This window comes from Taeniopygia guttata, chromosome 1A (genome assembly GCF_048771995.1).
Source record: "Taeniopygia guttata chromosome 1A, bTaeGut7.mat, whole genome shotgun sequence".
Classification (NCBI taxonomy): domain Eukaryota; kingdom Metazoa; phylum Chordata; class Aves; order Passeriformes; family Estrildidae; genus Taeniopygia; species Taeniopygia guttata.
In genome coordinates, this window is record NC_133025.1 from 33,971,365 (window position 1) to 33,987,820 (window position 16,456).

The window sequence follows — 16,456 nt, forward strand, 5'->3', positions numbered from 1 at the left end:
CACAGCTAATAATTGCATGAAATGCTCTTCTGATTTTCACTTGAAAGGCTGTATTTCACCTATTCATCTCATAAATGATTTTTGTCCTGCATAGGATGCTTTGCCAAGAAAGGACTGGTTTCTGTGGACTTCTCACAAGCAGAGCTGTCTTGCATTATCCATCATTTACAGGGATTCATTATCAAAGAACTGCACACGGGTTTAAGCTGTAAAACACCAAGAGATTTGTCTGGACTTTGAAAGAGATTTTATGACATTCAGGATTTGGGAGCGACACTGTAAAAGAAAAAATATTTTTTAAAGTGCATTGCTTTCTGGATGCCCTGTATCTTGATGAAGTCTTCCCTACCAAGGGCAGTTCATTTCCCTGGTCATCCTTTGACCCTGCTCTGAGCTTTAGCATCTCCCACAGATTCGCTTGAACTCATACGGTCTCCTTTTCTATCTCTGTCCCATAGACAGAAAGCCACTGCTTCCTCCACACCCACTCTCCTTGCCAGAAGCCTCACTGCAACTTCCTGTCAGTTTTATACACTCTTGTGCAAGTGTGGAAGTGCCGTGGACTTCCTCAGAGCACAAGTTTTGCCTGAAAGCACCACGTTAACTCTTTGCTTACTAAGTGTTTCCTAGAAACATAAATGCTCGTTTATTTTTAAATCTTTATCAGCTAAATATTTTGTAACTGGAAAATATGGGTGACATCGCGGGGGGGGGGGGCGGGAAACATGATTTATGTATTTAGGACTAAAATAACAGAAAAGCTAATACCCTGATTATTTGCAGGCTCTGGGAATCAATCCTGCTTTGTATCGGCAAGACTAATGAGAGGCTGTTCATACCCAGAGGCACACTGGTCCACATCAAACCAGCAGTATGCGGCATCTCTGAAAAGCCCTTCACCAGCGGGTCTCAACATCTCTTTAGAAATGCAGGAAATAGTGCAGTGGCATTTACTTTTCCAGCTCTTTACGTTCTTAATTAACTTTAAGCAACCACGAAGTGCTTTCGGCGCACCCTCTCCCGCCCGGCGCCCACACGCGCTCCGCACCGCCGCTCCCCTCAGCAGACCCCGGCCCCGCCGCCGCGGGGTGGGGCGGGGCGGCCGCGCGCGTGCGCAGGGGGCGGCGCGCGGGGTCAGCCCTCCCCGCGCCCGCCCCTCCCTCCGCCCCCGCCGCGCCAGAGCGAGGCTGGGCGTGCGGCGTCACGGCGACGGCCCCGAGCCGCGCCCCGGCACAGGCGGCGAGCGGAGCGGAGCCGAGCGGAGCGCGGCGGGCGCGGCGCAGCGGGATCGGCCGGCGAGGCGGCGGCGCGCGGTCGGCGGGGAGCGGAGGCGCTGTCCGGTGGGTTGCGGCGGGCAGCGCGGGCCGGGCCGCGCCGCTGTGGCGGGGAGCGGCGCGGCGTCTCTGGTACAGGTGGCGGGGCGGGGTGGGGTGGGGGCGGCGGCGAGAGGGGGGGTGGCGGCGGCGACGGCGGGGAGCGGCGCGCTCTGAGGGAAGGGGCAGTAGCCCGGAACGTGGCGGAAGTGGAACCGGGAGCCGCCGCCTCGTCCGGCCTCAGGCGTGGTGGGACCCCGAGGGGGTGGGGGGAGCGGGGCGCTGAGGGACAGCCGTCGCGGCCGGGCCCAGGGCCCGGCCCTGCCGTTCGCCTCATCCCCCCCGCCCGCCGGTCCCCGGAGCAGAAGTTGGAGCGGAAGCGGAAAGTTGTAACCCCGCGGGTCGGGGCCGCGACGTGGGGCCCGGACGGCCGCGGGGAGGGGCGGGTGACGCCCGGCTCGGCCCCGCCGCGGGCGGGGAAGGGGACGGAGCCCGGCGGCCGCCGGTGTTGTCAGCGGGAAGTCCGAGGCGAGCCCCACCTAGTCCGGCCGCGGGAGAGAAGCCGCTCGCTCTTTCCGGCCGGTGTGTGGGGGCGAGGCGGGGGGGCAGGCCGGGCGCGGCCGGCAGGGGCAGCCCGCCGGGGCTTGTGCTTGGGGTGGCCACGGAGTGGGACAAGCAAACAGCGCGGGGGCCTGCAAGTTCCCTTCCTGCTTATCACAAAATGAAAAGGAAATGACAGGGATGTTCGCCTCGTCTAAACACCCCACCATCACCCGTGTCAAAGCAAATGGAAGAATTTGACTGACACTTCCTGCGCCAAACCCGTCTAATGAGCCTGAGGTCCTCGTACCCTTCTGTGTGCGATGGTGAAGAGGTGGTGGAAGGAAAACAAAGTTTGCAGAGGAGAGAATAAAACCAAATCTGACTGTTCTCGCATTGGCCCTAGATTACAAAAGAGAATGAGAAACCAAGGTTTTTGCAAAAAAGAATACCACGCTTTTACTTCTGTTTCCATCTTGAAGGCATGGATTATGCTGCTCAGGGTAAACGACACAAAAAAAGGAAAGTCTTTCTCTGTACTGCTTTGGGATTTGATAGTAAGGAAGTACAGTTCAAAGACAGAGGGTATGTCAGATATGCCCAGCTTGAAAATCATACAGGTTTCATATATGTTCTTGCATTTAGACATTTTGATTAGTGTAATTGTAATTTTCTGCACATAACAGCTACATCTTACCCCAGGATGAGATGTGTAGACAGTGTGTGACAAAGACTTTTCAGTACTTTTTCACAATGAAGTATATGTTGAAATTACTCTTATAATAAAGGGAGACAAGAAACACTCTTCCTTTCCATGAATTATAATTAAAAGGCAATGAAGCAATCACACTGCCTTTAAGAACAACCATTAAAAAACAAGTGTATTTGGCTTTGGAAAGAGTCTCTTATCTCTGTGAAAAACTTGAAACTTTAAGTTACTACTTTTTGGATGATTTGCCTCTATATTAAAATCACAAGCCTTTGGGAGGGGAAAAAACCCAACCAGACTTGGTAGATTTTAATATTTTCATTTCTATTATTCATTGCATCTTTTTTTTTACTTTTGCTCAAAATCTGTCCTGTAGACTTTGTGAATAGTGGGGGATACTTATACTATTCACATTAAAGGCTTTGCAAAAATTAACTAATTAGATGTGATGTTTTATTCCTTTGGTACCTCTGTGTTTCTTGTAGTGTTATGAGCTACTTCACGTTTAACTAAGAGCTGTAGCGTAAAACCGTATTACTATCTGTACCCAAGTAACTGAGTTTGGAATTACACTGTGCAATATAAGTGCCATGCCATGTGTCTTTTTTGCAGCAAGGTGATCATACTTGGAGCACCTGTCTGCCTAGGGGTGAAATAATCTGTAAAACAGAGTTGAAAGACCAAAAAAAAAAAAGTAAAACCAGAACTTTTAAATGGGAGGGGAGGGGGGAATAGACTTTTTACTGTCTGTACCTCTGCTTCTATTACTATATGTGTGCACCAGATAAGTTTTCTGAGTGGAATTAAAATTGTGCTATTTTGTTCCAAAGCTCTCCTGTAGGACAGTTCATCAAAAATAAATCTGAAATGAGCCATGACAGTTCTTCTTGTGCTGTGCCAGTTTTTGCAGGGTAAAACTGACTGTCTTTTTAATTGAGAGCCTTTCTGGAGCAGAGGCAAACAGATGGGAATCTAGGTGAGGTCCTACAAAAGGAGAAAGAAATTGCTTCTGTGGCTGAGGAAGGAAGTGTGCTGAAGGCTGCACTGTAGCTTGTGATCTCGCAGTTAGTAGATGTGATGAGGAACTAAAATAAACAGTTGTCCACCTATCATCTGGGATGTGGGAAGTGCAAGAGTCACAGAAGTACTTGAGTACTTGACGCTTACTGCTACTGTGCCAATCCTGTCATCCACAGAGCTCTGCTGGCTGCTCAGGGTTAGGTACAGAGAGGTGCTCTTAAGGATAAGAATATCTTACTGATAAAAACAGGCACTCTTGTCCTTGGATGTATGCTGAGAAGGTAGGCGGATCCTTTATTAATTGGCCTTTCTAAGTAATGCTTAGATGACTTTCAGATACCTAGCTGAAATTTGAGTGTTCGTCAGGTTAGGCTCCAGTTGGGAGTTTTAATCAAATTTGCTCCCTTAGTAAAACAGATCACTCAGCACGAGAGGTATGACAGAAGTCCATGTTTAGCTTGTGGTTGTGAATGCTGCCACTCCTTTACCTCAGAACTAATCCAAAAGCAGACTGAAGTGCACTGTGTGGTGTCAGTGTGCTGAATCCCTGCTGAGTTGGGGCAGGCTTCTGCTGTGTTCTGTTGCATCTAGGTCAGGTAGAGGGATACGTTAGACAGCCTCCTTGTTCAGAGAGATGAAAGGAGTATCTACAGTAACTAAACCTTCTTATTTCAAGGCAAACTTTGTTTTCCTGCTCAGATGTGGTTAAGATGGTCTGTTTCTATTTTTCTTGCATAAAGCAGGGGAAAAAATAAGTGCTTTTGTACTTGAATGCGATTAATAGACTTGTTTTCAAGCTGTGTTTTCGTAGTTGTTTAACATTTGCGTGTAGTAGATCTTTAGTACCTTAGAGCATCTAATGTATGCCTTTTTCCTTAAGGCCTGTCATCCACGAGGCAACTGGGTGAGACAGGCATAGTAGAAGTAATATTTTAATGAAGTTATGGCAGTTTGCTTGTAGTAGACAAATGCTATTTCGAAAAAGTCAAAGACCTTGTTTGCTGGTACAGACTGTTTCTTCACGAAGCAGTTGAATGAGGCTACCTTCAAAAGCAGTAGTAGGTTATAGCTACTGGAAACTCATTTCTTAAGCTTGAGAATGTATAAAGAAACACTGGAGAACTAAAAGTGAAAAAGTTTTTTGTTTTTATGTGTGCCTGCTCATGCATGCTGTTGTGAGCTCCTAATATACTGCATGTTTCTCTCTCTTCTAGCAGCAAGGAAAGGGAGGAAGGCTGTAAACACCAGGCTGGAAATCTGCCTATTAGGCAATTTTTGAAATATAAAATTTATTATTTGGGAGCCCTCTAGCTATTCAGGATGCTTCTTTTTCAAGAACAGTGTTTTAATAGTGATTTTTACTACTGAAGTAGTAGAGTGAAAGTCACTATAACACGCTAGAGAAATATGTGTTATAGAATTAGAGTCTTTTTAGAGGTGAACCAGGAAGAAGAGGAAGCATTTGACAATATCTTGTACACTGTCCCAGTCAGCACTCTTTAGTTATTAATCTGAGGACTTGATGTAAATCCCGGCCATGCAACTACAAAAAGAGACAGCCAAGTAAGTCCACATGGTTAGTTCATTCCTGACCAAGAGAGGAAGGCTAGACCACAATGCAGGAGTAGGACAGCCTAGCCCTTCTAGTGGATTGGTGTTTGCATCTTGTGGCAGACAAGCAACATCTCATGTTTCTCCCCAGCTTGAAATTCTCTTCAGGAAATCTGTACTTTCTTAGATCACTTGGTGTCATTCCTGCAGCTGTTGCTACACAGGAAGCTGGCCTAAATCTGAATGACTTGACCAGGTCTTCTGCAAAAAGGATATTGTGTGCCACTGTTACTCATTCATGAAATAATTTCCAATGTATCCCTAATTGTAGAGCTGTGAGAAACCTTACATCATTAAATTTTTGGGCAGTATTGAAAACCTGGAACAGGAGAATAGTTTATTTTCATAACTGAAGACAAAGTAAGGCTATGTCATTAAATTTTTTTTTTTCATAAAAACTCAGGGGGATGTGTTCTTTGCATCAAGACTTGTTGACATTGAAGTGACTCTTACTAGCTTTAATGATAATATTATTACCTAATTTCAGTAGGTAATCTGGATTAAAAGAAAATATGTACTTTAGCATTTCTATTAGTATGGCTTACTCTATAACTTTTTGTGACATTGTCTTCAGGTAGTCTGAAATAATTTGTCAACACAGATAGTCCTTGCAACTTTCTTTTTGTTTTTCTGCTTTAGTTGTCTTAGCTTTTGAAGTCTTGTCCTATTTTTCCCACTCACAGTCTCGGTTTCTGAAAGCTAACCAGTTGTGCCTTCACTTTTTTTATGTCTGCAGTGAAGAAAAGTTTCTTAAAAACATGCTTCGTATATCAGGAGGAAGCAAAAAAATCAGTACCACCACGTCTCTGTCAAGAATGAGCTGCAGACACTTGTGAGTTATCTATGTGGAGTTCCAGAGGGGAGGTACAGGAGGTAGAAGGACAACCTGTTACTAGGAGTGGCACTTCAACACTACAGAAGTGAAAGTGTTTTTGGTAATTGCAGAGTCAGACCAGTTACTTTGGTATTTTTTTTTTTAGAGGTTTCATGTATCGTCAGTATTTTTTTATTTTAGATGAAGGTAGTGTGCTGAACAGTAGTTAAACTGAATCAGAATCCAGATTGCAGTGATAGTTGAGTTGTGAACCTGTACAATCCTTGTTTGCAGTTAATCAAATTTCTATAACATCTGGTGCAATGCCTCCCCTAGAAGTAGTTTGTTAGAAGACTAGTGGAAAGTTGCAAACTGTTTCCGAAGGGTAAACTGGAACGTGGAGTGGAATTAATCTTCATTGAAGTGGAAGTTACCTAAAAAACTTACTCTCTGCAGTGTTTAGGGCTAGATTGATTTCTTTATCAGGTGACATTTACTGTTGATACCGAGTTATGGAAATGTTCAAAGCCAGGCTGGATGGGGCCCTGAGCTACCTTATCTAGGGTGCTGTATCCCTGTCTGTGGCTGGCAGAACTACATCATCTTTTAGATCCCTTTCTACTCAAGCCATTCTGTGTGCGTGGCTGTGTCCAGGTGTGTGCGTGGGCAGCCCGACAACATACAGGAACCTCTTTTATTAATCTTGTACATATGAAGCAGTTATGGGGGATTGTTAGAGTTTGTAAGATGTGGACAGTTACCCTCCTGTGATCTTTCAGTGTGAAGTTACCTACAAGGTAACATTCTGTAAGCTTGATGTACGAGTTGACCATCCATAACATAGCCTACTTGGCTTTATATTGTTGCATTTTGCATAAAATATTTCTGAAGGATTTTCTTTTGGTTGGGAGAGTGTATAAATTAATACAGCTTGCAAAATCTTGACTCTTGCACTTCTGGAGCTATATTTATATAGTTAGTATGAATAAGGATATATCATACTGTCTTTTTGTGACTCTTCTGACTTGTTTAAAATGGAGATTTGATGGGCAGTAGACATTCTGTGAGTCTGGTGATTTTATCCCCATTCAGGGAATGGTCCTTTTGTTATTTACTGTCTATTGTTTATATTAGTAGAAGCATACAGACTATGCAATGTTGTTTTCATGGGTTTTATGATGAGGAGCATCAAAAATGAGTTTGTGGCAAATGTGAACTCTCCTTCAGAATTCTTACAAATATAATACCAATCCATAGAGGAATTTCCAAGGTAGTTTTATATCAACAAGTATACAGTTTGAGATGCCTTGGACTTGTGCTTTTTGTGAACTGTTATGTGCAAAAATCTAACCCTCTACCAAGATAAGCTATTTAAGAATGTGCCATGCTTCTAGGAACTGATGCCAAATTGTCATCAAATTGTCACTTGGTGGAATCAAAGAGACTGTAGTAGTCCTGTGGCATCGAGGAGGAAGAAGAGGCAAGAATAGCTGACTGTCATGCTGGAGAATATCACTCTTCCATTTTTCTGATACATCTTTTTTGACTGAGTAGCAGATTAGATGGGATTTCACCAAAGAAGAGACACCCTGGCATTTATTCTCTGTGGGTCTTGAGTAGGTTTGGAGACGAATAGAGAGAAGCTGTAATACTATAATAAGCAAGCACTTGTAACTAGTTTTTTTATCTGGATGCTTGGTCTTCAAATGTTCTTTCTTTTAGTGTACAATTTTCTACTTGCTTTTAAATCTGAATACTAGAGAGGGAAGCAAACATTTCTAAATTATAGCTATGTATACCTGTACTTACTGTATGTCCTTATTTTATTGTTACCTTTTCACCTTTGTTTATATTTGAGCTTAAATTTTTATATTTGCTTATATTGTTAATGATCCTCTGGTTTTTGTCCTGATCTCCCTAAACCTTTTATTTCAAGAATTGCCCAAAGCTAAACTGAGGCTCAGCCAGAGATCTTGCAGAGAAGACTTAAGTGTGGTAGCTGAAATTCTGCGAAGACCAAGGAGTTGAAAATGGGGTTTTACAATTAAGTGCTTTAGGCTGCTCTGTATGCTTGTGTTTGGCATCCTTTTGATCTGTGTGTTGCTTTTCATCAAGCTCTTAAGAGTAATCTCAGAAGATGAGTGCTATATCAATGTAAGTACAAATTAGAGTGAGAGCGTAAGAATATTTCATGTGGAGCCTGGAACAGAAAGATACTAGTAGGTTGTCCAGTTTTATGCTTGAAGAACAAAAACGTCTTGAAGCCCTCTTTTTCTGCTAGAAATCTCGGCCCTGGTTAGCCAGGAAACAGGTGAAGAAGCACCATTAAGTGCACATTAGTTTGAACATAATTAAACTGCAGTAACCAATATTTTGAACAATGTGTAGTCTTGCTAACTAGTTCTGCTTCTAGCCAGAGGCAAGATCTTAAGATCCAGTTTGCAAAAATGTTTATCAAAGACAAATATGTGAATTTGAAAATACTTGTATTTACAGGTAATGCAATTCTTTTGTTACTTAATCTTATTGTGAGACTACTTTTTAAATAAGCTGTAAGTTTCACAGAAGAAACCTGAAGCCTCTTTTCTGAGCTGAATGCTGAATCTGCTGTGGTGGAAGTGAAAATAAGGAATCATTCACAAGCTTGTGTACAGAAGGTTGAAGTCATCGATCACATGAACCTAAACAGAGTAAGCATTTGGTAAACTGCAGGCACCTTAAGCAACATGGGAATGAAAGACTGGTTTCCTGAAGAATAAACTTGCTTTGCTAGGACAGTCAGAGCAGACTGAAAAGTCATTCATCTGCTTTGCCCAAAATACAGATTGTTTTGAGATGCTGTTTTTCAGCTTGTACTTTACTAAAAGTAAAACTCCTCAGTAAAAGATTAAGGATGTAGCGGTGATGCTCATTCAAGTGCTGTGGTGATTGTGATTGTCATAGCATAAATAATAGATGACTCTTAGAAGACAGACGTGCAGATTTTGTTTAGAAAGGCCTGCCCATCTAAAACCCTAGAGTCAGTTTTGCATTTCAGTAACCTTTGGACATCTTCTGTTACCTTATCAAAGTGTTCAATTTGTTGTGGGTTGACCCTGGATGGACATCAGGTGCCCACCAAAGCTGCTCTATCACTCCCCTCCTCAACTATATGGGGTAGTGTATTGGGTTTGCATGGCCAGGATTTGGTAGTATGTAGGCTATAGGGCCTTATCTTCTGTGAGAAGCTGCTAGAAGCTTCTTCTATGTCTGGCAGAGCCAGTCCGTGGTAGTTCCAAAGATGAACGTGTCACTAGTCAAATCTTGACCAATTAGAAATGGTGGTAATGTCTGTGATAACAGATTTAGGAAGAAGAAAGAAAAAAGTTACTGCACATTTGTAATTGCAGCCAGAGAAGAGCAGAGTGAGAACATGCAAGAGGAACCACTCCACAAACATCAAGGTCAGTAGAGAGAGAAGGGCAGGAGGTGCTCCAGGCACCAAAGCTGGGATTCCTCTCCAGCCTCTGCAGCCCATGGGGTTGCAGCTGTGCCCCTGCAGCCCATGAAGGATCATGAGAATGCAGGATGAGGACCTCCACCTCCAGCCTGTGGAGGACACCCACACCAGAGCAAGTGGATTCCTGAGAGGAGACTGAACCCATGGGAGGCCTGTGCTGGAGCAGGCTTCTGGCAGGGACTTGCAGACTGACAGAGAGAAGAGCCCTACACCGGAGAAGTGCCCTGGTAGAACTTGTGATCCTGTGGGGGACCAGTGCTGGAGCAGCCTGTCCTTGAAGGACTCCACCGCATGGAAGAACGATCCATGCTGCAGCAGTTTGAGGGGTTCTGTTGCCCATGGAATGGACTCATATTGCAGCCATTCATGGAGAACTGTTGTTTGTGAGATGGACTCACATTGGAAAAATTCATGGTAAACTATCTGATGTGGGAGGGACCCCACGTTGGAGCTGGGGAAGGACTTCTGTCCCTGACCAGAGGGAGAACCTGTGATGAATTGACCATAACCCCCATTCCTTTCTCCCTGTGCTTCTGGGGAAGGAGGTAGATGTTAGGAAGGAGGGAGGGGTGAGGGGAAGGTGTTTTAAGGTCTTACTTTACTACTTATTATCCTGCTCTGATTTTGTTAGTAATAAATTCAGTTAATATCTCTAATTCCAGCTTTTTTTGCCTCTGATCTGATTTGGTGAGTGATCTCTTCTAGTCCTTACCTCAGCTAATGAACCTTTCATTATCTTTTCTCTCCCTTGTCCAGGGCAGAGGGTAGTGATAAAGAGTCTTTGGTGAGTTGGCATCCAGCCAGGGTCAACTCACTACAGATAGAAAAAATACAGCACAAGGCTTGTGGGTCAAGATGAGGACAGGGAAGACCTCTTGCCAGTTGTTGTCATGGGGATAAAATAGACTCAGCTTGGGGAAATCAGTTTAATTTGTTGCAAATCATATCAGAGTAGGATAATGAGAAATAAACCCAAGTCTTAATAACACCTTCTTCCCAGGCTAAACTTAGCTCCTAAATTTTCTACTACCTCTGCCTTAGAGGCACAAAGGCGTAGGGAATGGAGGCGGTAGCATGTACATGTTGTCTCTGCTGCTCCTTCCTCAGTAGGACTCCACACACGCTTCCCCTGCTCCAGTGTGGGGTCTCTCCCATGGGAGATAGTCTTCACAAACTTCTGCAGTGGAAGTCCCTTCTGGGCATGCAGTCCTTCAGGAACAAACTGCTCCAACATGTCATTCCCACAGTGTTACAATCTCATTCAGGCATTTATCTGCTCTGGCCTGGGGTCCTCCATGGGCTGCCAGTGGATCTCTGCTCCACTGTGCACTTCTATGGGCTGCAGTGGGACAGCCTGTCTCACCATGGACTGCAGGGGAATCTCTGCACAGGCACCTGCAATATCTCCTTCCCCTCCTTCTTCACTTTGGTGTCTGCAGAGTTGTTGCTCTTGCATATTCTCACTCCTTTCTCTGCTGCTGTTTTTCCCCCAGCAGTTGACCCCTCCAACCCCGTTCTTAAATATGTTGTTCCAGAGGTGCTACTGTTGCTAGTGAACTCAGCTTTGGCCTGCAATGGGTCTGTCCTGAAGCCCATCTGGCCTGGACATGGGGGAAGCTTCTGGCAGCTTCTCAGAAACATTGCCATGCAAACCAAATAAAATTTGACTTTTAGCAAAGTGAGTCTTGAGGTATGACAGGTTTCTCTAGGAAATGGCAAGCTTTGAAGATGCAGAGGAACCGAGAATTATGGTCTAAACATGAACTAGTGATCTTAAGATTCAAATAGAATCTTGTGGAGACTTGATTAAACAAGTTAATCCTCACTAATTTGGTAACTCTCTACTAAAGATCTAGTCCATGTAATTGAAAGTGGTGTGGGGATGAGTGCGATTCAAATTCATTTGACTAAAATTATTCAGTTTTTTGTGTAGGTGTCCTCATGGGACAGGACATGAGCTCAGGCTTGCAAGTGTGATTTGTTTGCCTTTGGGGTTATGCTCTTAACTCACAGATCTTTCACCTCTTGAAAATTTGTGGCGCATTAAATGAGAGTTCTGGGGGGCTAAGGTGCATCAGCTGCTCACAGAGCAGGTGTAGAGCTATGACAGTTCACAGCTTTGCATGCAAATACTAGCTAGAACTTTTTATGTGGACTGTTGGCTTGTTTTTTGTGTTGAGTTTGTTTCGTTGGGTTTTTTTTTGGGGGGTGGGACATGGAGACGGGGAATTGTTTTAGTGGGTGGGATTTTTTTCTATGTGGTTTAGTTTTAATTAGTTGAGCGTTTTTTGTGTTTGGGGTTTTTCTTAAATACCCTCTTCTGAAGCTTGTATCAACTTAACAGTTGCCTAAGAAACAACCAAGTTGTCTGTGCATCTCGGTATGGGCAGAGGTGTGAAGGTCAATGTCTGCAATTGTCATCTTCTAGTTAAGGTTTGCTTGTAGGTTGGACATAGTCTGCGGAGCAACCATCGCTAGGTTCAAAGTGGTACTGCCTTGCTGCCAGAAAGAGAACAGGATTTTTTTTTTGCCCAAGTTTCACCCTTCTCAGTTAAGCGTGTCAGACGTTTTAGAAACTTACGTTCATCAGTGGATTCAGCTAATGAAGTTAATTGTGAAAAGAAACAGTTAAGGTTGCACCTCTGTCATTGCACACGTAGCAAAACCATGTGGCAGAAAACAGTGGTTGTTGCTGGATTTCAGTGTATGCCTTTTTCAGGTTACCCTCGGGAAGATGTCTGAAGCAGTAACAAAAGAACCGTTGGTGTAATTTGGGTGACTTTCAGTAAGGTTTGCTCATGTCCAAATACCATGTTTCTATTAAGGAAGTATTAGGAAGTATTCTAACTCATGTCAAAACAGACATGAGTTAGAATTATTTGGGACTTTGCTGGTATGGTTCAGTTATCATGAAGGAGATAATTTTATTCCTGTTAATGAATGCTAATAGTGAGTAGTCTCAATTCGCATAGAATCTGTGTCTTTTCAACAGATAAAACTTCTAATCTTAATTAAAATTACATATGGGAATTTGTAAGACTTCTCTCTGGCTATCAATCTGATTAGTAATAGAAATACTGTAAATTGTACTGCAGAAGGATACTTTGTACAGTAGCTGGATTTAAATGGCCAGTAACAAAACATCATACAGTGAAGGAAATCTTTATATCTGTGCCTTGATTATGTGTTAGTAATCTAAACAAACGTGAATAAAACTGAAACTTCTTACAGTGAAGATAGTACAAGTAATGATACTTTGGCATGCAAGCTCTGGTGTTGCCAGGGGTGTATATGATGTGTATGTTACAGAGAAAAATAAAGAGGAGAGACAAAAGGTGATCCTGGAATTGCAGTTAAATCCAGCATTGGCTTACATCTGTAGAAGGAAACCCGATACCAGGCTTTACTAGTTCAGCAGCCAGTGTCACAATCAAAGGAGAGCTAGGATTGCCAGATATTAAGCAGATACCAGATGGAATTTGAGACTAGGTCTTGCTTCTGAAAGAGAAATTAAGATGCCTTTTTCCAAAGAAGAGTATCTTAAGCCAGCTAGCAAGCTTAAAGTAACTTTCAAACTGCACTTACAAAAGAAATACCTTAACTCGAAAAACTTCAGTGCCTTACTTGTAGTCCTGCTGGGTTTTACCTTGTTTTGAAGCTTGAAAGATAAAATTTAGTGTAACAATCATGGGGACAAACAAATAGTTAACATCTGCTTTTAACCAGAAGCAGGCATATCAGGTAAAGCATGGTGTATATACTATAATGTGGCAATCCATTAACTTGGAAAAATTGTAGAGCTAGATACTGATCCTTCTCTGTAATGACAGTAGAGCCAAATTCACAGCCTCAAATTGCTGGCTCAGTTCTTAGAACTTGCGTTATGGCTGAATATCTAGCTTATATATAGCAAGATATTGTAACATAATAATTAGCATTCTCTGAATTTAGTACACTTGTAGTATTTTCTTAAATCTGTGTTGTTTCTGTTTATTGCCTGCCTGGATTTTCTTTACAAGCATAAAAATTACTTGCAATTCAGTTTGTTCAGGAATTCCAAGGTCATAATTTTAACTGCAAGTCTGGCTGGTAGGACATTCAGAAACAGCTTTCCTGGAGGATGGTGACTGACAGGAAAAGGGAGAAAATGCAAGATTGTGGCAAACAGCCACAATAATGATAAATGTTACAAATTGCATTTGAAACTTAAGTAGATTCTATAGCATAGGCTTTATAAAGTATTCCACATTTGAATTGACACATTAGAATTTTTGCACCAAGTTGAAACTTTAACTCAGTAAGTGTTGAAGCGTAGCATATTCTTAGTATCATAAGAATGTTCATTACATCACTTGCTTTGAAAATGCTTTTTATATTTTGTGTGAATCTACTGCAAGTTGCACATGATTGCTAGTCTCTCACATTAGGAAGCTTTCATCTTGACGTATCAGTGACTTTAAGCAGGCAGTTTTTACCCTTATAACATCCATTAAATTTATGTTCAGATTTAAGATCTAGCTGGGAGTTAACTTTGACTTAAGAAAAAAAAAATTGGATTTTATTCAGCTATACTAATTATAGACAGTGGAACTAGTCTCACAAGGTCAAATGCTGTTAGCTGCTTTGCAGAAATGGTCCCTGTGTGCAGTATTAATCAAGGTAGCTCCCTTCAGTGGAAGAAGGGAGACAGCCTTTAAAGTTTAAACTTAACTAAGTTTAAACTTTCTCTGTGTAAGTGTCCCTGTGGGCTGTTCAAGGAGCAAGTTAAACTTTGGTGCCATGTTTGTGCTGCAGTAGCTTGTTTGCAGGTCTCTAGCTGTTCCTCAGGTGGTCAGTATGATTTCCTATCACTGAATAAGCTTAACCACCCAGACAGATTTATGAAAATCCTCTGAAGATTGTATGACATCAGTTAAAATATTTGAACATAATTGAAGAGCTATTTTTGTCCAAGAAAAATTACAGTATTAGTGCCCAGAAGAACTAGTTGTTCAACTGATGAAATACATTGTCAAGACCAGAAACTATCAAAAGCAGGTAAAAACTAGAAATAAAAATTGCCTCTAGCTTTGTTTACTGAACAGCTGATAGCTGTACTTACAGGAATCTTGAGTATGAAAGTCTTTATTAGACCCTGATCAGCTTTTCAGAATTCAGAATATTAAAAATAATGGTTTTTATTAATTTTTATGTATGTCAAAGTCAGCTATGGAGTATTTTAATTTCTCTTTTATAAGTGGTATACTTACCAATGTGTAAGGGTTATCTGAATTGCTTGAATTTCTAAAGCCTCTAAAAGTTGGTGAAAATGAACAGGCTTCCACTTTGGGCTATGTTGTCAAAGTTCTGTTTATGCACTGAAATTATTCCAGAGGGGGGAAGCCCTCCTCAGAGTTGAGAGATAAGAATTTAGGACATCTCACATGTCAGTGTTTGGGGAATACTAAGAACAGCACACATCATCTCTTAATTAGTTGCTTACCTGAAGAGAAGGTTCTAAACCAGGAGATTAAAAACATAGTGGAATCTGGGATGGTTTGGCCATCTGAGACTACTCCAGCATCAGAAATGGGAAACATCTCTGAAAAAAACATAATCCTCTGAGCTTGGCTACTCCGGTGACTGAACTAGTGCTATTTTTCCAAATGTCTGACCATTGTTATCTTGTTTGATCCCAAGGATAGTATCCCCTTTCTGAAAAAAAAAGTGGATTTTTTTTCCCTTGGCTTTCCCCCCCTCCACTTCTAATTGTAAGCAGGTAAACCAGTCAGTTAATTTGTTTCCTCTGTCAACCTAGTGTTTGACTCTTTTTTTTCTCCTCTTGCAAATATTTGTGATTGATTTAGGAGTGCTCTTCTCAAGGTGGTTCTAACAAAGTCTCTTTTCCACAGAGCTAAATGCTCTGAGGAAAAACTTTTAGGAAAAATTTAATGAGCACAGTGCAACCAAAATGTCGGGGTCTGAACAAGAATCGTGGTGTCTATGAAGTGCTAAATAATCATGATTCCTTCTGAAAATGATAAGGCTTCTGGGAGGGCCAGTTTATGTAATTCCACACCTGAACAACTAGTTAATATAAGCAAGTCTTGGGGCTATCTTCAGGTGACTGTACTTAGTTTGTCTTCGGCCTGGGGCTGAGCTCCACTTACAGTTTCATATGGCTTAATATCATTTGAAAGAATAGGATTATTACCTTTCTCATCCCTTCGATAACAAAGTTCAACCAGAATCCAAAATTTGAAACTGAAGGATTTAAAGAACTGAAGAATTAAACTGAAGAATTTAAGGAAAACTAAATAAAAAAAACCACCCCACTTTCACAATTACCACATCAAGCCCAATTACCAATGGTATATGAATTTCCTTGAATTCTTCATGTTTGCTTTTTAGTAAAGCTTTACAAGCAGTAAGTGTGCAGGTTTTTTTCCATTCACATCTATAGTAAGGTTATTTATTCCTCAACTTCCTTAGCATCATCTTTGGTTTGCGTGGAGACATGCTTCAAGAAACTATTGAAGAAAATGTCCAGGAGGCACTTTTTTCTGGTTTATCTGAGAAGGACAGAAGCAGAAAGCAAGTTCCATGTTCACAGTCTTTGTCAGATGTGAAACTTTTGAAATGCTGCATTTTCAGTGACTTGTCCTGGTTAACCTTTCTTTCTTCTGTTCTAATAGGCTTATTCAAAGATGTGCTGCTCATACTTCAGAGAATCTTTATTGGGAAAAGTGTCTGTGTGCATGTGCTCTTCTAGTTTATCAAGTACTTAAATTTTAATTATGCCATGAAGAAGTAGAATTAAGCAGTTAGATTAATACAATGCACTAATGCACTAAGTACAAAAGGTAATATGAACAGACTAGTGAGAGAGGCACAGATACAGTGATTTTATGGACAGCTGCATCTCGGGAATTATGGAAGGCAGTTCCTGGGGTGTCACTGGCAGTTAATGG

General features: G+C 42.1%; 1 protein-coding gene across 1 annotated transcript in view; it reads left to right on the plus strand.

Moving 5' to 3' along the window:
* The first annotated feature begins 1,200 nt into the window (after positions 1-1,200).
* RAP1B (RAP1B, member of RAS oncogene family) overlaps positions 1,201-16,456 on the plus strand; it is a 31,114-nt gene continuing 15,858 nt past the window's right edge. The window contains exon 1 of the mRNA XM_030259424.4: positions 1,201-1,340. The gene's annotated coding sequence lies outside the window, so the exon portion shown is untranslated. The remainder of the gene's footprint in view (positions 1,341-16,456) is intronic.